Source organism: Canis lupus, chromosome 37, assembly GCF_011100685.1.
Source record: "Canis lupus familiaris isolate Mischka breed German Shepherd chromosome 37, alternate assembly UU_Cfam_GSD_1.0, whole genome shotgun sequence".
Classification (NCBI taxonomy): domain Eukaryota; kingdom Metazoa; phylum Chordata; class Mammalia; order Carnivora; family Canidae; genus Canis; species Canis lupus.
In genome coordinates, this window is record NC_049258.1 from 12,266,762 (window position 1) to 12,290,212 (window position 23,451).

The 23,451-nt window shown below is 39.3% G+C and overlaps 1 long non-coding RNA gene across 1 annotated transcript; it reads right to left on the bottom strand.

The window, feature by feature from the left end:
• Positions 1-605: 605 nt before the first annotated feature.
• On the bottom strand, positions 606-23,434 carry LOC111094366. Its single transcript, XR_005385259.1, has 4 exons — positions 23,312-23,434; positions 22,133-22,301; positions 1,713-1,819; positions 606-769 (listed from the first exon to the last, which is right to left on the bottom strand). It is a non-coding gene; the product is annotated as an uncharacterized LOC111094366 (long non-coding RNA).
• Between the last annotated feature and the right edge of the window lie 17 nt (positions 23,435-23,451).

The following is a 23,451-nucleotide window of genomic DNA, read 5'->3' on the forward strand; positions in this document are numbered from 1 at the left end:
ATTTGAGAGAGAGTATGAGTGGGGGGAAGAGCAGAGGGAGAGGGGGAAGCAGACTCCTCACTGAGCAGGGAGCCTGATGTGGGGCTCTATCCCAGGGCCCTGAGATTATGACCTGAATGGAAGGCAGATGCTTAACCAACTGAGCCACCCAAATTCCCCTACAGTGTTTCATTCTAGAGGAAACAAGTAAATTGCTAAAAGATCAAGTTGCAGAATTAACCCTTAGCTCTGAACTTGTTCTTTATTTATTAACTGTTTCTCACGATTGCAAGGACAGTTATCAATATTACCATTAAAATAGCTGATTTTGAGCTAGGAGGTATAAAACACCAACTGAAAGATTGATACATCTCAAGACACAAGAAGTCTAAAACACAAGGGATGAAAGAGGTCCATGTCAGAAAGTAAAGAATGAAGTAGTAGTAGTGGTAGTAGTAGTAGTAGTAGTAGTAGTAGTAGTAGTATTGTGATGCTCTAACCAAAATGAAATGATAAAAATCACATCATCATTAATTTATATACTGAAAATAATTAAATACAGTGCCTCATGTTCCCCAGAATGAGCAAAAACTACAATTGTATGCAAGATAATTCTTTATTCTTAAGTGTCTCTTCTATAATTCCAGGAAGATGTGACTTGCAGTGCAGTGAGCAATACCAATTACCACATTTCTCTTGTGGGCTGCAGCTGATCCTCAGCCTCACCTTCCGCCTCACTAAGACGTGCATCAGACATCAATCATCATTACTGCACAGCCTGTCTGCATCCCTAATTAGGAAATAACACACAGTAGAGCTTAGTAGCAGAGTATGCAGTATTATGCATTTTAAAAAAGTATTTGTGGTAAGAAGCAATCCCAAATAAATTGCACAATAGCTTGTGTACTGTGAGCCCAGGACACCACAAGGTCTTAGGAAGCCAAAACCATTTGTCTGGTAAAATTTCAAGAATCTAATTAACACACTCTGCTTGCCTAAGCAATTTGTAATTATGTTCTTGAGTACAAATAAGGATATTTTCAGGATTATTTCTTATATTTTTATGGTAGCTTTCCAGGTTAATTTATCTTGCCATGGTTGCTTCATGCTGTTTCCTTGGCTGTTTATTTGGCATTTGATGAAATTTGCAGTAGATGGTTCCAGCGCAATGAGAGATTGTTAATGGATGGGAAAACACCATGATTTGTGTCTTATTGCTGATTTGCTGCTTTGTTGTTTCATCATACTATCACGATTCATCTTGGCTATTTCTGGGCAAGAGAATGGTGGGAATTATTCTGATTTAAGAAAATAAAGGCATTTGAACCTGCAACAGGGAAGGGAAAGGGAGATAACATTTACTGAGGACCTACTGGGTTCCAGGCAGTATTCCAGGAACATTTTCCTCTTTTATCCTCCCAACACATCTGTTAGATCTTAATTATTATCTCTACTTTATAAATGAAAAGATTGAAATTCAGATTACATAATTGCTTAATGTCACACAGCTCGCACAGTAGGGCCATGATTAGAAACCAAGTTTGTCTAACTCCAACACTCTGCTTCTTCAAACAATAATAGTATCTTGTATTTATACAGAGCTCTATCATTTACAAAACACTTTCCCATATGTTATCACCTTAATCTTCCTGATAGCTCCATGAGGTATACACCTCATGTATTATAAAATTTTACAGATGAGAAAGATCAAGCACAAGGAGGCTATGACTTACCCAAGGTCAAACACATAGTAGGTAGCAGGACTAGGACCTGGAGACTTATGAATGTAAGGTCATCACTTTTTCCATGACACTGCTGAAGCCGTGAGGCACACCAATTCCTGTTTAGAAGAATGCAGATGGTTTTGCCAAGGTTGTGTGTTTATCTGTAACTTTATATGTCTATATTCCATACACTTGGAAAAATAACTTGTGAGAAACACAGCTTAAGACATAGATGCTGGGCAGCCCAGGTGGCTCAGCGGTTTAGCGCCGCTTTCAGCCCAGGGTGTGATCCTGGAGACCCGGGATCAAGTCCCACGTCGGGCTCCCTGCATGGAGCCTGCTTCTCCCTCTGCCTGTGTCTCTGCTTCTCTCTCTCTCTCTATGTCTCTCATGAATAAAGAAATAAAATCTTAAAAAAAAAAAAAAGACATAGATGCTGTTACACAATTAAAGCCAAGGTAAAAAGAGCAAGTAGTGCATTAGGGAATTAGAAAACCTAGGCCAAGAATATACGTTTGTGGTTGTGCATAAAAGTAGCAGAAGTTAGATCTGAGGTCATGTACAAACTCGGGCATCATGTTGTAGTATTGATGTGTTGATAATGCAATTAGATGTTTTTCAGTCATGTTTAATAAAGGACTCTCTTGCCCAAGAAGATTATCCACTAAAAAGTTGGAGTGGAGTGGGGAAGAAGTTGGAGGAACAAGAGGAATCTTTCTCTACTTTTCCTTAATTATACTTTCTAACTCCCCACTCCCTTCTCTTTGACTTCACCTCCCCCTCCCAAATATGTTTACCTAATAAGAACTTTGGCACAAAGATGTAAATGGCTGCTATGCTTACCTTTTCTTTTCTTTCTTTCTTCCTTTTTTTTTTTAAGATTTATTTTAACGAGAGAGGGAGAGCGAGCATGCAGGGTTGGGGGAGGGGCAGAGGGCGTAGGAGACAGTCTTAAGCAGACTCCATGCTGAGCGTGGGTCTTGATGTGGGGATTGATCTCAAGACCTGAGATCATGACTTGAGCTGAAATCAAGAGTCAGATGCTTAACCGACTATGCCACCCAGGTACCCCTGGCTCACCTTTTTAAAAAGAAACCTATAAACACAATTGGACTTCCAAATGGTAGGATGTCCCTGAAGGTTTTTTGAGTAGGGGCAGCTTTTGTTGCTTTACGATTACTCCAGGCAGCCACTTCCCTAAATTTGCCCATATTCCTCTCCAAATACTCTTTGAACATGCTTTTAACAACACATATTTGTTGAACACAATTTGTGACAGGCACGGTGCAAATGCTGGAGAAAAGTTAGTGAGAAAACAGACGTACTCTCTTACTGAATAAAAGCTCCAAGAAGGCAGGGTCTGCAGTATATGCAGTTAGCATTGTTCTATGCCAGCTATAGTCCCATTCTCACTTTAGCAAATGACTATGTACTCCTTTGGGCTCAGTAAAAATAGAGAACTAATAGAATGTGTATGGGTTATAGGTTCACAGATTGAATCACTGAAGCCATGAATAGAGTCTTGGCAATGGATACTGTCTGTGTTGGAGTGTTTCTTTCTCTTTTCCTCCCTTCCTCTCTTCCTTCCTTTCTTCCCTTCTTTCTCTTATTACCACTCAAATTGCTCTTTTTTTAAGGTTTTATTTAATTATTTGAGAGAGAGAGGGAGTGTGGGGAGAGTGAGAGAGACCAGTGGGCAGAGAGGCAGAGGGAGAGGGAGAAGGAGAAGCAGATTCCCCGCCGAACTGTGAGTCCCACACGAGGCTCGATCCCAGGATCCTGAGATTGTGACCTGACCTGAAGGCAGATGCTTAACTGACTGAGCCACCCAGGTGCTGCACTACCCCTCCAAATTATTCTTAAAAACTGAAATGGATTTAAAGAAATCAGGCTCTAGGGTGACCATTTTGGGTCTAGCCACATAGAATAGACTTTGCTCATTTACTAGCTGTGTGCCTCTGAGCCACCTGCCATGCTAAGACATTTAATAGCTACCTTAAAGTATGTCTATGTGTACAGAGTAGGTGCTCAGTAAATGGAGCTGTTATAATCACTACTAGTTAGATTTAGAACTCTTCATTAAGTAGTTCATTACTTTTATAATATTGGAGATATTTTCTTTAAAATATTAGAGGCATTTTTTGTGGAAAGATATTTATAGTAATTATTCTGTACATTTCCAATTGCAATTATTATTTGCTGGACTTTTATTTAACATATCCATTGCTTAGATTGTTTTGATCATCCTCGGTGGTCTCTATATACTATTAGGTCAGCTAAACAGTTGAAAAGTCAATGGGTATTTGTAGCACATATAATACTTGCAAATAAACATTTACATAGCATGGGAAACTAGGTCTACTCCCCCTTTAGTCTTTGATAATTTTTTTCCTCTTATGACACAGAATAATGTGACCAAATGGTATAGCTCAGCTGTGTTCTCTCAAGTATCCTGTGGAGTCCATTGTGTCATCTTAATGCCTCAAGTTCAAGTGCAGCTAAGGTTGCAGTGCTTAAGTACCAGCTTTGGAGAGTGCCTGCAGAGATGCAAAACATCCATGCTGGAGGCTGTAATTCATTAAATTTTTGGCATGATTTAGAAAAACAGAGAGATCCTATAATACATAGACCAAATTAAATTGTATTCTATCATGAGAAACAACTAAAATTTGTGAACCATTCTCCAACAACTACATAGCTGTGTGGTATATTTAGTTTTGTTGAGTCTTTTTGGCCCTCAGATCCAATGTTTTGGCTCCCACAGAAGTTAATTTTCATTAGAAGGATGTATTCCTATGAATAGGGAAACTTTCTTTAAAAGACAATATGCATAAATGCAAGAAATTAATGATTTTTCTATTTGCCTTTTATAGGTTTTTTTTTTTTTTTGGAAACATGCTAAGTGGGACTACATAATAAATATGTCTAAACACAGACTAAGTTTTTTTCCCCTCCCAGTAAGATTATACATTTACTGTAATAATGTTGCTATTGTTTAAAATATGTTTAGAACAGACTTCAGGGCCTGTAGAATTTTCTTTGAAATGTCCTCAGTTGTGGAAAATTGCATCTTTTGAAGATGGATGTGAGTTTCAAAAAAACAAAACACAACAAACCACCAGTGGTCATTTGGAGTCAGGTCTGGGCAATCAAGTGGGATGATTCTACTTGAAGTTAAAAGAAAACAAAAAGCAATAAATATAATAAAATGTGCTAGAAGATTATGATAAATGTGACTTTAAAAACAATTCAAAAGAGTTTTAAAACAACTTTAGGCAATGCCAACACCTGGAATTACATTGCCTTCCAAGGTGACTGCATTAAAAATCTAATTTTTATTTCTTTTATAAAATTTAGTCTTCTAACTTACTGGTGATACTTTATGCCAATGTGGTCTGTCTTAAGGAAATTCCAAGAACTTAGAGGCCGTGCTTTCAACAATTAAGGCACTTTTATTCAAGTGCTTAGTATGATGCCAAGCATTTTGTGGCAACTGAATCAATAGATGATGATGATAACTGGCTTTGATACCAATGGAGCTGATAATGTAAGAAGACTTGGCAAGACATTAGTGACCATGTACTGGCTGCTTCAGGATTGCTGGCATTGCCTTAGAATAGAAAGAGTAAAATTGCTATTTACTGGCAGTTTTTTGCTCTTTTTTACATGGCAACTTATAAAACATGTGCCTTATGCTTCCTTCTAACACAGCTTATGGAAGTTGTGTAGTGAAGCCACTGTATACTGAACAGCAATCACTGACAATGGAAACATTTGGCACAGAGCAACGTTGCAATGTCTCATTTTGAGGAAAGAAAATCATAAGAGGCCTTGCTAATCATATCTATGACTATGAACCCAGAAGGGGACTCACAGATTGTTGTCCTACAAAGTACAAGCGACTGACAGTTTTCCATTATCATTTATGCCTTGGGAAACATTTGTTTGATTGTTTTTTTTTGAAACATTTATATTTTTATTCCAAGGTATACTAATGGATTTCTACATGCAAAAAAGTATAGTATATTCTCTGTGGATTTTTCCCTGAGGGAGTTTACACATGTTAAGAGAGGAAATCAAGTTAGATAGAAATAATTAAAAAAATACAAAGTAGAAAGTGATGATAATTATTTGAGAAGTACAGGTAAAGTGAAATATATGGTTGGAAGGAGAGTCAAGGAATGTTCTATGGAGGCAGAAAGATTTGATCTGAGATTTGAGAATGAAACCAGAGAATAACACATTAAATATGTAGAAGCAACAATCCACAAAATGGTAGGGGAATGAATGAGTTGTTTAGCTGGCTGAAATGTGGGAATGTGAAGGTGGAGCTGGAAATAGGTAGAAGTAGATGAAATTTAGATTGTAGGGAGTGGGGAGGAGTAAACAGATAAGTGATACCATTTGAATTTTGCTTCATTAAAAACAATCTGGCAATACTGTTTCAGGTAAAGATCTCTTTCACCTACTGTTCAACAATAAGCTAATATTCAAACATTAGCTTGAGATGTTGTCAACCATATTAGATGTGAACCAAATAAGAATTATAAATGTATCTTTAATTCTATGGTTGTAACATTCCTGATTGACCAGTCAATTAAACTTTTCACACATGAATGGCATTGGTATAAATGTATTAGCTTTATACTGTCCACTAGCTGGACATAAAAAAAAATTAACTGTTGAGCTTAACGAAGCACACTGAAAATGCAGGTTCAGGCATGAATTGCCTATTTTTTTTTCTATAAAATGATGAATCTGGAAAAATCCTTAGGGCAGAGGGAGTACTCTATTCATTTAGCTGTTTATAGCCCTTTAAGTAAGAGGAGGAATGATTTGTTCAAATTTTCTTAAACCTCTGTTTGCATCAGAGTGCGGGTTGGTGCAAGCTTCTTTTTAGTTCCCCAGGCTACAATAAACCCAACATCTGCTCTCTTCTTATTAGTGGATATAAAGCCAATGTATCTGGTATTGGAATGCAGGTCTGGATATCAGACAGCTTGACCATGTTACCTTCCATTATGCTGCTTATTCTATTTTCAAACAAAACAAAAACCAACCCCTAAACCTAAAACTTGTCATCTGGGCTCAGTTAACACCACACCAGGAGTCAGTAAGTGATCAGCAAAAGTAGGAATGTGGGCATCATTACAATGCTGAGTCACTTTCAGAGGTTCGTGCTTTCACTGAATTAAGGTTGCAGTGTTTTGAGTATAGCTTTTAGCAATACAGAGCTCTCATAACCAAGTGTGGGAGTAATAATAGAACAAACAAATTATAGGGAACTGGAGAAGGGATTCCACTACTGAGGAAGCAAACCAAGGGAATAGCTTTTAAATGACATGTGGATTTGGTTCCCCACATTCCAGGGTTCCTTCCAAATACATTTTTTTTTTCATTTGGAACCAATGACTGAAAATGTGGGCTGTGCACACAATAAATTCAGCACATGAAGAACTCTGTATTTTAGTGTATCACTTAGAATGTTTGTTTTTTTTTGTTTTGGTTACTTTTCCTCAGAGTACCTAAACTAAGTATATTTTAGTTCAGTGTTGTTGACTAGAGATAACAAAGAACAGTGGAAAATGTAGATAAAATGTATCAATGAATACTCAATTTTGCTTTTCTCAATGAAATATATCTACTATGTGCCAGACTGCTAGACTCTACAGGTATACAAAGTTGAGAAAGGCACATCCTTTCTCAGGGGATTATATCTAAGAGGGAACATAAGATAAATGTACAGTTAACTAAATTACAAGGGAGAATATGTTAAATCCCATAACTGAGCTTATAGTCAATATGCCATGGTAGCTTGGAGCAGAAGAACGTACAGGAAAAGTTAAATGGAGGCAATAGGTGTGAAGCTCCAAGAATCTGGGTGTCTAGGAAGATGACGGCCCCATTCATGGAAATATGGAAGTGAGGAAGAAAAGTAGGTTTGCCTGTGGATGTGTTGAGTTTGAGAAAGCAGTGAAACAGGGATATACTGGAGGTAATTGGAAGCCTGTCTAGAGAGAATTTGAGAATGTGTATGGACATGCAGGTATAAAAGTGAAGTTGCGGAGGAGATAAGATCACCAAAAAATCCCCATAGGGAGTGAAAGAGAGCACTGGAAACTTTTAGAGAAAAACCATTTTTAAAGGACAGGAAAAAAAGGAGGGAGTGGCACTAGGATTCTGAGGGAATGGTCTGAGCCATGGGAGAGCCCGGAGAATGAAGCCTGTTGAAATTTAAGAGAGGGTTTTGGGAACAGGTGGAGCAACACTCAGGATTATAGTTGAGGGCTCTAGGAGGATGCAGACCCAAATGGTGTTTAGTGATTACAAGGTGATGGATGCCTTTTAAGAGAGAAGTTTCAGTGGAATGGCAGGGGCAGAAGCCAGATTAATTATTAACAGTATGCGGAAGTATACAAAACAAATTACACAAAGATCACACATTTTCATGTTAGCACAACTCCTCTGCCCTTAATGTTAGGGAAATAATGCAATAGCTAGAGGAAATTATTTCACAGTAGATTAAACATTAAAAAAATCACATTTGGTGAGGTTATCTGAGTCTTTCTCACACATGCTAATGTAAACCCTTTGTTAAGATGCTTGAGTGGCTTGTCTTCCATATTAATCACATGTGCTCATACTATGAATGAAGATTACATATAGATAGCTGTGCATCGAAGAGGAGATGTCTAGAGGTGATGGAAAATAGCAGAGAAGATGCCACTTCAAAGGGCTTAGCATGTGAAGCTATTTTAGTCATTGATTTTCTCTGTCTTGGAGTGCTGATTTCTCCTCCTGACTTCTGTGCTTCTCTTTGGATCCCAGGCTTTTTTCTTTAATGGTGTCTTAAGTGGTTGCAGACTAAGAAACGGGACTATGGTTACAAAATTACACTGTAAACATTCCTTTTGCCTTCTTCAGTAGGGTTAAACAGCTGCTGATTATGGAAACAACAAGATAACAACAATAGTATCTTTTATTTCTATATTACCTTTCACTTCTCAAACCCTATTTGCATATGGCTCCCATCTGACCTCAAACCAGTTCTATGGGGATAAACCTAGCTCTTTGGGATGGAAATGAAAGGGGGAGGGGAATATATGATTTATTTAGTGACTTTTTCCAGCACTACTGTAAACTCCAACTCCTTTTTTTAAAGGCTATTTTTCTTCTTTGGTTAATTTGAAGGTATGTAGATAGACAGTATTTCTATATTATTATTATGTATTCATAAAGACTGGGTAATTAGATATAATCCCTGACATCTGTGAGAGTAAAACATCCAACATTAATACTCTATGTAAAAGAATTAACAATGGAAACATTGAAATAAAATTAGGTAATTATTTTTATCTTTTGAAATTCATACTGAAAGTGGAATGACCTGACACTGTAAGGGAATAGAATGAGGTGATTTGACTCTATCTCATTCCTGAAGAGCCTTTCTCTTTTTCAATTGGATAATTCTTCTATAAAAGCCATTATGGTTAATGGATCATAGTTAAAGGTATTTAGAGTTAAATAAGGGGTGTGGGGAGAGGTCTGAGATAAAAGGGGTAAAGTTATAGAAAAAGAAAATCATTCACTCATGAATCCATTCATTCATTTAACATTTACTGACCTCACTACATGCCAAGTGTTAGGTCAGGTCTGGGGCATAGAGTTGCTTTGGTGAAGGACAGAATTTTCTTTCTTTTTTTAAAAGATTTATTTATTTGTGTTTAGAGAGTGGTGGGGAGGGACAAAAGGAGAGGGAGAGAGAGAATCCCAAGCAGAGAGAATCCCACTGAGCTCAGACCCGCCCCCCCCCCATATGGGGCTCCATCTCATGACCTGAGTTGAAACTGAGAGTCTGAGGCTTAACTAATTGACCTAGGCACACCAGGACAGAATATCCTTTTGAGAGGACACCCTGCCAAAAAACTGGAAAATGAAAGGGAAAGCCAACAGTGGAATTGCTGGATGATATGAGGAGTGGGCTGCTACTGTCAACTTTTCCTTCCATCAGAAACCTTGCTAAGCCTCAGGAAGAAAAGCTGGTTGCAGATGGAGGAGAACCCTCAGGTAGAGCTTTGAGTTGAAACACTGCTGGATTTCAGCATATGATTCAGGAACTGTGCTCAGTTATTCTATACCAGTAAGACTTCACAATAGCTTTGAAGAGAGAAAAGTCAAGAGCAGTTCTTAATATGAAATCTTGACAAAATGAAAGAATGGATCAAAATACCTTTTCTATCATATTCCTTTAATGAGCACACACACATTATATGTATATATATATATATATATTTTAGCACTCTTATATTTTAAAAAAAATCTAAATATCCAAGACTGGAGGGTCACGTTTCAGTAGTGTGTTGATTTTATCCTTACTCAAGAAAGAAAATTGTCCCTTGGATCATTAACTTCAGTTTTTGGGTAATCAGATTCCCCCCTCCCAAAAGCTCTTATGTAAGAATTGTCCAGAGTTAAATGAGAGGTGACAAGTTCACAGCCCAGAAGGAACATTAGGTCTCTGGGCTATCAAAGCATCGATCATGCATCCAGCCGTTTAGCAGGGATTCCCTGGAAAATCTCTGGCTTCTAATGAGCAGTCAAAATATGTGAATGGGAAAACTAGATTCGGAAAGCTGTCTGTACTAGAAGAAAATACACTAATGGCAGGATGCGGATGTGTAATTTGTGAGTTGGCAGGAATGTGGTTATGTTGACTGTGTTGACAGTTGACAGAGTCTAGGACAGAATGTCTTTGAGCAACTGCTCTGAAGTTGGGTGTATTTTTTATACTGGTAGAGGGAGAGGTATTTATTGGTGGTCGCGATTGCCTATTCTATACCGATAAGAACGATGTAGGCCCTATAGAGTTCACCACTTTGGCTGGCTCCACTCATGGCTGATGAAGCAAACTAGAATGGCAAGTTCTATTGGTGGTTGTCTGAGCCAGTCTGCACAGGTCTCTGATTGCTGTGAATCAGCATGTGTGAGGTTCCCTGGGCAGTGGAACCAGAAATACTGGTTTCTACCAACCACTAGACCCCTAAGGACTGGTGTGACTAACATAAGAGCAACTTCAAATCCTGCCTTGAAGGAGGCAGGGTTCATAAATAAATAAAAAACAAATACAACTGACTCAAACTGAAATCTGTGGCTTCGGTTTGATGTGGTGCTTGGATTTAACCTAGCTGAAGAGAGAAGCTAGAGTCTCTACATAGATGCAATCGCTATTCAACATAGTCTAAAAGAATCATATATAGCGTTGAAACTTGTAATCATGTGACTAATAGAATGATCATTACAGTGCTCTGCAAATGAGAATATGAAAAGATACTGAGTAGAGTATTTGGTATTTTAATAAAACAAAATAACACTAATAGTAGTCATTGGAGTATTAGGTACTCACTGCATAGGCTTCCAAATTCTGTTTTTAATTGTAAATAATCTAGCAATTATAATAAAGTTATTCCTTTATTTTTTTTGCCTCTGCTCAAAACTAAAAATTCACTTAAAAAAATACCCAAGGCTCTTCACAATTGTCTCCCTTACTTAAAAAAAAAAAAAATAGAAGCAGCAACAGTTGAGTAAAACAATTTTTTTTTTTCATTTCAAGCAATCCTCATTTAAAAGACCTATACAAAGGCCTACGTATTTGTTTTTCACCCTGTTTCAGAATTATAAACAGATTGATCACTCTGGGGCCTGGAGTTGTTGCTATTTATTTCCCAGGCTGATACAGCAGAGTTTGTAGTACCACGCTTGGCACCCTGATTCCTGGGATTAGGAATACAAAAGCTGATCTGTGGGGAGAAGGAGAGTTTTCTGGAGGTCCACGCAGCTGCTGCCGCACATGCCAGCCGGTTAGCCAATCTGACAGCATCACTGACGTTTACTCTCAGCTTTTCACTTCGGAGCAAAGAGCAGAAGATGCTGCCAAAGGGCCTTCTCTTCCTTAGCTGCACACAGAGAAGGGTAAAGCCAGAGGGTCCGCTGGTCGTTTCCCTCCCAGTGGCCTTTCTTCTGGGCCATTAGTTGTGGGGATCTTGGGTAATCATGAATTCACCCTTGCAAGGCACATGGATCCTACTTTATTTTAAACATAAGTAACTAAGCCTGTCTTAAAGGTCACTGCTCCCTGCCGCTCCCCACCCCTCCGCTGCCTTTTTATGGTGTAGGAACATGGAAATTTAAGTGGGTGATTTTTCTCTCTGTGTACTGAATTCCACTGAATTCCATTTCTAAGATAGATTCCATATAAATAAGAATTAAACATTGTTTTGCTATTCCCAATACATTTAGTACTATTAATTGGTCTAGTCATTTAAGAATTTAAAACTGAATGTTCAATTAAACTTGCATAAGGGATGTTTTACTCTTGGGAAACTAGAAAACAGAAAATTTAAATCTATTTAGAATCATTCATATCACTGATATGCATAAATGACAACAGGCTTGCCATAATCCTTACATTTAGCTTATCTGATGTTTAATGAAGCTGTCAACTAATCTGGCTATCACCCAGATGTCTTGCTTTCACCAAATTTCAGACTTGGACTGTCAATATTCACAATTTTTTTTTTAAAAGATCTTATTTACTTATTTGAGAGAGAGACAGAAAGAGCAGCACAAGCCAGAGGAGGGACAGGGGGAGAGGGAGAAGCAAACTTCCCCCTGAGCTGGGAGCCTGATGCCGAACTTGATCCCAGCACCCTGAGATCATGACCTGAGCTGAAGGCAGATGCTTAACTGACTGAGCCACCCAGGTCCCCCGCAAATATTTAGAAAAAAATTTAGTGTACATTACCAATTGTCTCATAGTGTTTTAGTAATAATGTAACAGCTCTTAATTACAACCGGAAAGCTAGAAGAATCCAGTTATGGAAGCCAATGATGGGAAGCCACTCAACCAAGTTTCTTTTTCTGTCTTGTCCCTGCCAGTCCAGAGGAACACAGATTCTGAATTTCCTTTGGGTAGTGTCACCAAAAAGTGGAGAATTTGCAAGCTGGGCCAGGAGGTGTTATTATGTGCAGATAATAAACAGTCTCCGATTAAGTAATTATGATAAAAACATGCTTTTAGGGAACCATTAAATTTTTATAGATTCTAATAGGACATTCAATATGTTTCCCAACTTGTGCATTCCCCATTTAAAGACACTGGGTCTCTAGCTGGGATGGCCTCCTCCCTGAATTTCAGAAGTGCTAAAATAACAAGCAGTGTCTGGCTGGGTGATTTTCCACATTCACCCTGTTTAAAGGAAGAAGCTTGTTCTACCGTAAACAGTTATGGGAACTGTTTGCTTTGGATGGGCTTGGTCCACACGGGCTGAGGAAGGCCTTCTTGCTCTGGTTTCTTGCCAAGGTGGAAATTTAATGCCAAAGGCTTCCTAGTTATGTAGAGGCATCTTCTGATTTGAGTAAGTTTGGTCTGAAGAAATCGTGTTGGGGAGTCCAGAGAGAGTAGTAGTGGCTTGAAAACACAGTCACTTGAAATAGTAGCTTCTGCTAACCTAGCATGGAGCAGAATTCACTGTTGTTTCTTGGATTGAATATTTCTTGAAACTGTTTTTGCCCCACCAATGGTTAGGAAAGGCTTTACCTGGAGACTATAATGTACATCTGTGGACACAGCCTATAGTCCCTTATATCTATTAAATCTAGTGGAAAGGATTCTGGGTGACTTAGCACCATCAGGAGCATAAGTACAGTCCCTGGGCTCCAGGTGGGTATACAAAGGTGAAAAGGGTGTAGCTGCTAGAAAGAAGCCAGTTTTACATTCTAGTCATTCCATTACTTGCTGTACTCAGAGTGGATGAGCTGTACAAGTTGTGATTCTAAGCCCAGGCTCCAGAGATAAGCTGCCTTGAGTTTTTGGCCGGCCTCTACCAATTACTTGGCATGTGACCTTGGACAAATTGTCGAAGTTCACTGTACCTCTTTCTTCACCTCTGTAAGATGAGGATTGTCATAGGGCCTCAGTAAGTTAATATATGTGGAGCACTTAAGATAAAAGCTAGAACTAAATTAAGCACTCAGTAAATATTAGCTACTTTCATTTTCTCCTTTTCTTGAAATTATAGGCAACGCCAATTGATTACTGACTCATTGTCTAGCTTGATGGCTCTGGTTGGAAAGGGAATTATAAGAGACTGAGAAATATGTGGATGTACCATCTGGTCCACCTTAACACCTATATGCACCCATATCTGTTCACAAAAGCAAAACAGGCCCGTTGGATGCTCAAACATGTATGAAGACTTCTCTCAGAAGTCAGTTTTCTGGCTTTATGTTATGAGGCAGATCAGTTCTGTTTTTAACTTTGTTCTGTCCTTTTGATAGAGGAATTCAAGTCATGCTTATTGTAGCTTAATCTTACCCAGAAGTCATTGTACGCCAACCCTATAAGACTACTAACGATGCTGTCTGGGAACAATAGTCAGTGTTACATATGATAGCGGTTGGCCAAATCTATGGACTCATTCAGGTGTGGCCAGAACCTTTAAAATACCACAGAGCAAGTGGGAGGTGGAGCGTTTACAAGTAGCAGATTATTGTATAACCATTTCCTGTGCCCCAGTGTGCTCTGACTTCAGCTGCTTTTTAAAGCCACTGATCCACAGCTTTTGTTATGAACCATAACCTCCCCCTGCGCTGCTCCACTGGCCACTCCCTGTCTTGGCTCCTGGCTGCCTTCTGTCACAGTCATGTAGATCACGTTATCTGAATCCTGTGTTCCTTCTTGTTCCCTCTGTCAAGGACTTGGCAGTTCCTGGTGTTTGTGTGTTTACTGTGTCAGTACATATTCGTTTTCTCATTCATTCATTTATTCATTCATTCATTCATGCAGCCATCTTGCAGGCATTTATTAAGACCCACTAGGTACTACAGGCATTGCAGTAGGCACCAGGGATAGAGGCAACTGAAGCTCTCTTGGTGCCGGGGCCACATTTAAGACTCTAGAGGGGAAGAGACACACATACAGATAGTGACAAAGGTGGCAAAATGAGAGGTGGGATAAATGGTTAGAAACATCGACTTTAGGGGCACCTGGGTGGCTCGGTCAGTTAAGTGTCTGCCTTTGGCTCAGGTCATGATCTTGAGGGTCCTGGGCTCGGGCCCCGCGTTGGTTCCCTGCTCCGTGGTGAGCCTCCTTCTGCTTCTGCCCCACCCTCCCCACCCCCCCAGCTCATGCTCACTCTCTTGCTCTCTCTGTCAAATAAAGAAAATCTTGAAAAAAAAAAAAAAAAAGAAACATTGACTTTGAACCTGAGTGAGTGGGTTCAAATTCATGCTCTGCCAACTTCTATCTGTGTGAACTTGGACAAGTTTCTTACCATTTCTATGCCTAGTTTCCACATTTGTAAGATGGGAAGCATCATTGGACCCACCTCATAGGATTGCGGTAGGACTTAATATTAATGAAATATGTAGGAGAACGCCTAAAATATATAGTAAGTGCTACATAAGTGTTTGTTAAATACATAAGTGCAATGATAGTAAAATACACAGGGTGTTAGAGGAGCGGCTAGCCCCATTAGCAAGCTAAAAATTTTGTCTCCATGTAGCTCTGTCCCAGGTTTGAGAAACTTTTCCTACTGAGGAGAACAGAGAAAAAAAACAAAAACAAAACAAAACAAAAAAAACAAGCCAGGCCAGAGTTTGGCTGTTGAGCATTGGAACCCTGTTAGTGCAGGTCAGCCTGTCTTGAATTTTTGCTTTATTTCCAGAAATGAGCCTTGTCCCCTGATCCTTGGACCAAACTTCTACCTTATATATTTTTTTAAGTTTTTATTTTAATTCCAGTCCCTTGCATCTTTGTTGCAGTGACTGAGTCTTTGTCTTATTTTCCTGCATCCTTAGTCTTGGCCTTAGTTTCTGGTCAAGCCCTCGGTTCTTCTGGAGCAGAGGTTTTGCCTTGACAGTCTGTCCTTGAACTCCATTCTCCAAGTACAGTTCCAGCTGCCAGTTGCCCTATCTCTTGCTGCTTGGATTTCTAACTATAACTTGTTCTAGGATTCCCTGTTGCTTTGTTTCTTCTCCCACTTGATCCACCACTCACCTATTAACTTACTCTCCTGACACTATGCTCACATAGCTGGTTCTTCCTTAGTGCCTGTCTCCCAAACACTGGCCTGACCCTCTCAAGCAGGTGTTTAGTGTCTGGTCTCATCTCACTTAAGGGCTGTTCTGCTCCCACCTAGTTTTCTCTAGCGATAGAAAGAAGGTGGGAAGGGAAAAGGACTGAGTCAGATGTTCTCTGTGTTGCTCATGAAGTGACTTACACAGTACAGTTGCTGGTTCAAAGGAATTTTTGGAGTGTGTATCTTAGGAGATATCTATAATAAATGTGCATTGGCCTCGATGTACTTAGGAGCGGGTTGCTATGTATAAAGTTTGCTACTTGGGACTTTCCTTTCTAGATGGCCAAGTTAAGAAATTTTCTTTGCCAATTTATTTATCTCCCTGAATAGCCAGTCTTGCTCAATACCAGTCACGTATATTGTTCCACTACTCACCAATTCATGAAGTCATAGTATTACAGTTCTGATTGTTTTTACTTTAGTTCTTTGTTATATTTCTTGTTCTTAGTATTTACATGCGTGTTCAGTATTTCAGGAAGCCATGGGTTTCCTCTCTGTTTTCTCCATTCCTATTTTTGCTGCCTCAGACTTTTCCAAACCTCGAATATAGTTTAAATGTCAGCCCAAAGAATTTCTCTCTCCGTGGACTGACTTCTGTTGAACATGGCTGCTTTCTTCTTGAATAAGACAGTCTAGTTAAGATAATAACCACAAAGCTCCATTTCTGACGAGGGTGGTGTGAAAGCGAGACAATAGTGAAAGAGAAATAGAGGGCGTAGTATAATCCCCTGCTTTTAGCAACATAACCTAATTTTCATTAGGCCCCAGTAGCTGCCTAATTTCCATTAGGCACCTGCTGATTTCTTGTAGCCCCACACACAGAAGACAATCTCATTTTCCCTTCAATTCTATTTGGTACTTAAATTTAATTGAAAACTTAATTATAAGTGCTAGAAGTCATCTGCAGAGTATTTCTCATTTGTGAGTTATTTTATTATCCATTTTTAAAAAATGGTGACCATTTATTTTCTTGGGTTGAAATAATTTTCATTTTAAATAGCATTTGACATTTGCAAGGGTTTCAAAGCACACTCATATACATTATCTCATTAATTCTCACAGCAGCCCCATGAGGTAGGTGGAACATATTATTCCTATCCTAAGATGAGGAAATAATGGCACAGAGAAAGATTGGAAAAGGGTAAAGTAGAGAGGGCATTTAGAAAGCTGTGCATTGGAGGGGGAGACTGAGGATATAGTGCTGCTTGCAGCTCTGGCACTGTTGATTACTGTGTGCCTCTGAGCAAGTCACTTAATCTCTCCACCTCTCAGTTTCTTTGTCTGAAAAGTGAAGGACTTTGATGCTCTATAGACTTTCTTCCAATTCCAAGTCTGGATGATGTTTGTTTAAACAGATATGTTCATATTTGTCTCCCCAACTCAAACTCTGACAAGTGAGGAATATGAACACAACACAGGCACACACAAACACACATATATATGTGCACGCATGCAGACACACAGACATCAAGGTACTCCTTTGGACCTAGAGTTGAGGCCAACCAGTCCCAGAGTGAAGGGACTTGCTGGATGGGAGTACAAGGGGACTTGGAATGTAGGAAAAGATGATTTGTTTTTGAAAAAGTCTAATATTCACACTAGGTAGATCTGAGGTGGCAAGTCCTGGCTGGGACAGTGTTTGATCTAGTTCAACGCAACCTGGAGGAATTAGAGGACTGGAGAAGATTGGAAAGTATGTCTTTGTAGGGGAAAAACCAACTGGACATTAATTACAAAGTTTCACTGTATCACGGTTAATAGAAAGATGGTAACCATAAGAATTGTTTAAAGATGATTTTTTTTAAAAAAGAGCAATTTTAGGTTAACAGCAAAATTGAGAGGAAGGTATAAAGTTTTACCATATACCTGCTGCCCCTGCATATAGACTCCCTCAACATCAATGTAGCTATCAGAATTTTGGAAATCTTGAAGTATAACCACTTCTCTAAGTGCAAAACTGAAATGTCCTTTGAAAAAACAGTGGATTTATTTATTAATCGTTGTGCAAGAATCTTGCGGTAACATTTTGGGAAGAGGAAGCCTTTCTCTTCCTCTCCTTGTGTTAGTTACAGTGTTATGGCACTAACAGTCAATAAAGGATGTGACCACAAGAGTATCTCTTTTGTAACATAAATAATAATCTTGAAGGATTTCAATTGTAGTGCTTTATAATGGTGATGTTTGTTTTGTATGCTTATGTGTTTTTATATTTTTAATATCTTAGATGCTTTTATTGACCATGTAATGTGAGTCATTGGTATCTGCTAGAGACATCATCTTCTCCTGATTGGTGGTAATTGCTGACAGAAGCATTTCTTGGCAGCATCATTGGAATACTTCTTCACTGAATCCAAAATGAGGTAAGCTCAGTGCGGGCAAGGGGCCTGCCTATATATTCCCCTGTGTCATGTGAGTGCCCGGCAATGGTAGACCCTCAATAAAATTGTGGATGAATAAAGCATATTCCACCTAAAACAATGTCTGTAATTATCAATAGTAGAAGGAGTTGCATGATGCTACAAGATGAGGACTTTTTTTTTTAAAGATTTTATTTGTTTATTCATGAAAGACACAGAGAGAGAGGCAGAGACACAGGCAGAGGGAGAAGCAGCCTCCCTGCGGGGAGCCTGATGTGGGACTTGATCCTGAGACTCCAGGATCATACCCTGAGCCAAAGGCAGATGCTCAACCGCTGAGCCACCCAGGTGTCCCAAGATGAGGACATTAATAAACAACCTTGTTGTGACAGGTAAACCACCAGGGCTTCATATTGTATCTTCAATCATGATATTTAGTGAATATCATTCCTTTATTTCTATGATCACAAAGGAGTGAAGTGTCCCTGGTTTTTGAATAGACAGTGATACTTTCTATAGCTGTGTCATCAGGGATTTCTACTACCAAAAATTTTGCAAAGCAAATAGCCCATGTAGAACTTGGTGAGGATGCTATATGCATCTTGATTACTCTTAGGGTCTGGAAATAGGACCCAGAGTAAAATTACTAGGTGGATTTGCCTGTGGCCTCAGGTTGAGTCTCCAGGGTAGAGCACAGAGGGCACAAGTGCTTACACATTCTATTGAGAGGCTCCAGACCAACATCAGGGCTTGCTAAGAGATGCCCTGAACTGTTTTTATTGTCCCCCATCCAACTCCAACAGGAGTTCTTGGGAGAATTTTTAAAAATAACAACTTTATCGAGATATAATTCATACCCCATCAAATTTATCACTTTAAAGTATATAATCCAATGGTTTTTAGCATATTTACAGAGTTGTATAACCACTACAACTACCTAATTTTAGAACAATTTTATCACTGCAAAAAAACGTGTTCTCATTAGTGGCCACTCACCATCTCTCCTTCTCCTGGCCCCTGGCAATTATGAGTCTGCTTTTCGTGTCTATCAATTTGCTTGTCCTGGACACTTCATTTAAATGTCATACAATATGTGACATTTTGTGTCTGGCTTCTTTTACTTAGGACTATGTTTCCAAAGTTTATCCATACTCTAGCATGTTTCAGAATGTCACTTTTTAAAGGCTGATTAACAGTCCATTGTATGTATATACCATATTGATCTGTTGATGGACATTGGGTTGTTTCCACTCTTGGAGTTTTGAATAATGCTATATGAATATTCATGTACATATTTTTGTGTGGTCTTGGGAGCCTAGAACTCTGTCCCCAAAGTTTGTGAGCACAGAGCATGGAGTCTGCTCCTTGACTAGACATGAAGCTGGCTGGAACTGCCCATCATAGCAAAGAGAAGAAAGGAGGTTGTAGTGGGAGTAAGCTCCAATTCCATGGTAAGCAGGGTAAATATTGTGTTTTATAGGGAGTAAAATGACACCATGGAAAGTATAACCAACTTGAAAAGACCCTGACCAAGAATACTGTCTGTGTATGGAATTACTGCCTGAGCAAGAGCTAAGGGAGAATCATTAGTGGTCAGTAGTATAATCTATTCTCTACATGAGGGGACAGAAAAGTATTGGAGATCTTCAGTGGGGGTGTGTGAGTTTTTTTTCTAAGGAACACATATAAGTTCCCCAGGAGACTCAGGAGAGTCACAGAGGACACCAAATAAAATAAACAAAATAAAATAGCACCAGCTAAATAATGAAGACCTTTTTGCTTCATTACTTCTCCTTTCTCCTCCACCCCTCAACCAGGGAGAAACAACAAACAAGGTTGGGGTGTGGTTGGAAAAAGAAGTGTATTCCACTTCCCTGTTGCAGGTTACTGGAACCCATTAGGACCTGATCTAGAATGTAAGGGAGGAAGATTTGAACAACAGGAAAGAGAGAAGTTTGGCTATTAAGGAAGATTGAACCTGGATGATACCTTGACATATGATTGTTATGAAAATAAAAAGGACCTAGAAAAGTTACACATTTTTCTCAAGATGTTGTCTGGGGTCAGGAAAAAGATCTGACAGCAAGTTTGAAGCATAAGAATGAGAGAAAAAGAAACTAAACCTAATTTTCTGTTTGCACTCTATACAGTCTAGCACGATTAATAAACAACTTTTTGTAAGAGTAATGTTATCTCTGGACTGCCTAGGACTTCTTTGGATCCCAGAATTGTGCTAGAGATGCTTTGCTGTAGTGGCTGGTGGTACCCAGGACAGACTGTCAATCAAAGGACCTTGCTACCCCCACAAGAAAGGTAGGTGCCTGAATAGGCTGACCAATTTGAATGTCCTGTTTTCAGGTGACAGTGATGGGTCTACAGGTCTACATGACCCAACTAGAGTTAAGACCTTGTCTAGAGAGAGGCAGGAATTTTGGAAGTCTTTCTCCTCCTGAGACCATGAACTGTAAACATCACATGAATCTACTGCTTCTTTCCCTCCATGTGAGAGAACTCACTGGAAAAGGAAGCCAATGCAGAGAGAAGTGACCTAAGAGATGGAGACTACCTGATTCATGATACACTGTTTGATGAAAAATGTTAAAAAAAAATTCTTGCACTATTGGGACATGGAGTTGAGTTAATCATACCCCTCAATTCTTGGCATATATCATCAATGGTCACCACCTCTCATTTTATTTTAATATTATTTTTTAGGAGGGCAGATGCAGGGGGAGAGGGAGAGAGAGAATCTTAAGCAGGATCCATGCCCAGTGCAGAGCTTGACATGGGGCTTGATCTAGTGACCCTGAGATCAACACCTGAGCCGAGATCAAAGTTAGACACTTAACCGACTAAGCCACCTAGGTGCCCCCAACCATCTCTCATTTTAAAAATTATTTCTCTCTCTCATCCCCCATCTCCTCTTACATTCTCCCCCCATTATATGCCCCTACTTAAATGTCTTTTATGTTTTTCAAAGGTACATAATATTGAAGAACATATATTGAGATGGTTTTGTGTGTTTTTATTTATTTATTTTTTTAAATATATATTTATTTATTATTTATGATAGACATAGAGAGAGAGAGAGAGGCAGAGACACAGGAGGAGGGAGAAGCAGGCTCCATGCTGGGAGCCTAACGCGGGACTCGATCCTGGGACTCCAGGATCGCTCCCTGGGCCAAAGGCAGGCGCTAAACCACTGAGCCACCCAGGGATCTCCTTGTGTGTGTTTTTAATAGAAATAAATGACATTGTATTATAGACTTCACTAAGTTCACCCCTCCCTTTAACCTAATGTTGTGTTTTTAAGTTCCTATAGCATTACTGTGTATAACTCATTGACCTGACTGTGGCTGGGGCTCCTAGGTTGACTTGAGCTCCTTTGTACCATACACAGTGCTGCCCTTGACATCTTCATATATGCATGGGGGATACACCTAGGAGTGGAATTTCTGGACATTTCAATTACCACATAAACTAAGAAATTACCTTTTTGGTTAAGTCACTTAGCAATGGATTTGTTTCACTTGCAACCAAGGGACTCCTACCTAATCTTGCCCATTGGAGGCGAGTGGCATATTGTCCCCTCTGCCTGGCCACTGCCAATCCCCTTTGGAGAGGCCAATAATAAAGCAGCATTTCTGATGTCCATCCATGCTTTCAGACTCAGTAACTGGCTTCTCCTTTAGAAAAAGTCTTATCACCTCTGGTTCACATAATGGATAATGTGAATCTGTAGGTGTTGTTTGACTGAAAAAATATTTTAATTAAAAAAATCCATATACTCTAAACATAGAAAGATGCTTGCAAACTTTGGAACTGTGATTATGTTTGGGACTCTCTAGAAACGGAAATGTCTATTAATGCTAAAAATACTTTACTAGATCAATCATCTTAACAATAAAATCTTATTAAAACAATATTTTCTCACCACAGGAATGTAAGTTATGAGACCTTGGTTAAGGAGATTTCCTTCTGTGGTACATAGATCTTTTTCCAAATGTTTTTGTTTACTGAACTTTTGGGGACTTCTCTGAAGTCTTCCTGTCACACACTGCTGCAGAAACTCCCATTTATGGCCCAAAGGTCAGTTGAAGTAGCTGAAGAATAATGAAACAACATTCTATTCCTTGATAATGAGTTAATATTAATAAGATGGAGTTCAATAGGGATAAACTCAAGATCTGTAAATATAAGACTATTCATTCATGTTAACCTTAACATTGAATGGACTCAGGAAAAGGTAATCCTGATTTGACAGAAATTCATCTGAAAAGGACATAGAAGTGGTAAGTGACCTTAACTTAGAGTAATAACAGTTGGAAGAAGCCCCTGGAAACACCAGCGTAACCTGAGGCAGCAGTAATTGAGGGGGTGTGCTGTGTTCAGCCTCAGAGGCAGCGGAGGGATCAGTCCCTTCTCTTTTGCTAGTTTTACCATTTCTGGGGGATTTTTCTGAGCACAGAGCTTAAAAGAGACAATGACAAGTAAGAAGCTTTGAAGCGAGGACAACTGGCAAAAGAAATCTAGAAACTATCATGTCAGCAAATACCAAGATAATACCAGCTATTTTTAGGGATGCCTGGGTAGCTCAGTGGTTGAGGTTTGCCTTCCCCTCAGGGAGTGATCCCAGATCCAGGGATCAAGTCCCGTATCGGGTTCCCTTCGAAAAGCCCACTTCTCTGCCTGTGTCTCTGCCTCTCTCTATGTGCCTCTCATGAATAAATAAATAAAATCTTTTTTAAAAAGCTCTTTCATTTTTATTATTTAACTTGATTCTTCCATGGGCCTTGTCAGGTAGACTGGTAGCTATTGTTCTCATTTTACAAATGAGAACTAAGGCTTTAACAGGTTAACCTCACTTGCTCAAAGTAGCCTGTCAGTTCAATAGGGATGCTGGGACTAGATCACAGGCCTCCTGGTCTGTGTTTAATGCTCTTTTAGTTTGCCTTGAGTGACTGAAAACTTAAGGCTGCACATTCTGCTCTTGTGGAAGGCAAACCCAGGAAATGACGTTAGTGAATCAGAAAGCAATAAACGCAACATAAAGAAGACTAAACACATACACACACACACACACACACAGAAACACACACACGCACGCACTCACCCAGCGAGAGCTCTCCCCTAAGGCTGTGGTCAACTTTGTCATGGATATTATTCCAGTGGAGATTTGATAATAGCCCTTCAGGGATATTGTAGAAAGGATTCCTGTATGGAAAAGACATTGGACACTTTTCTTTGTTTTTA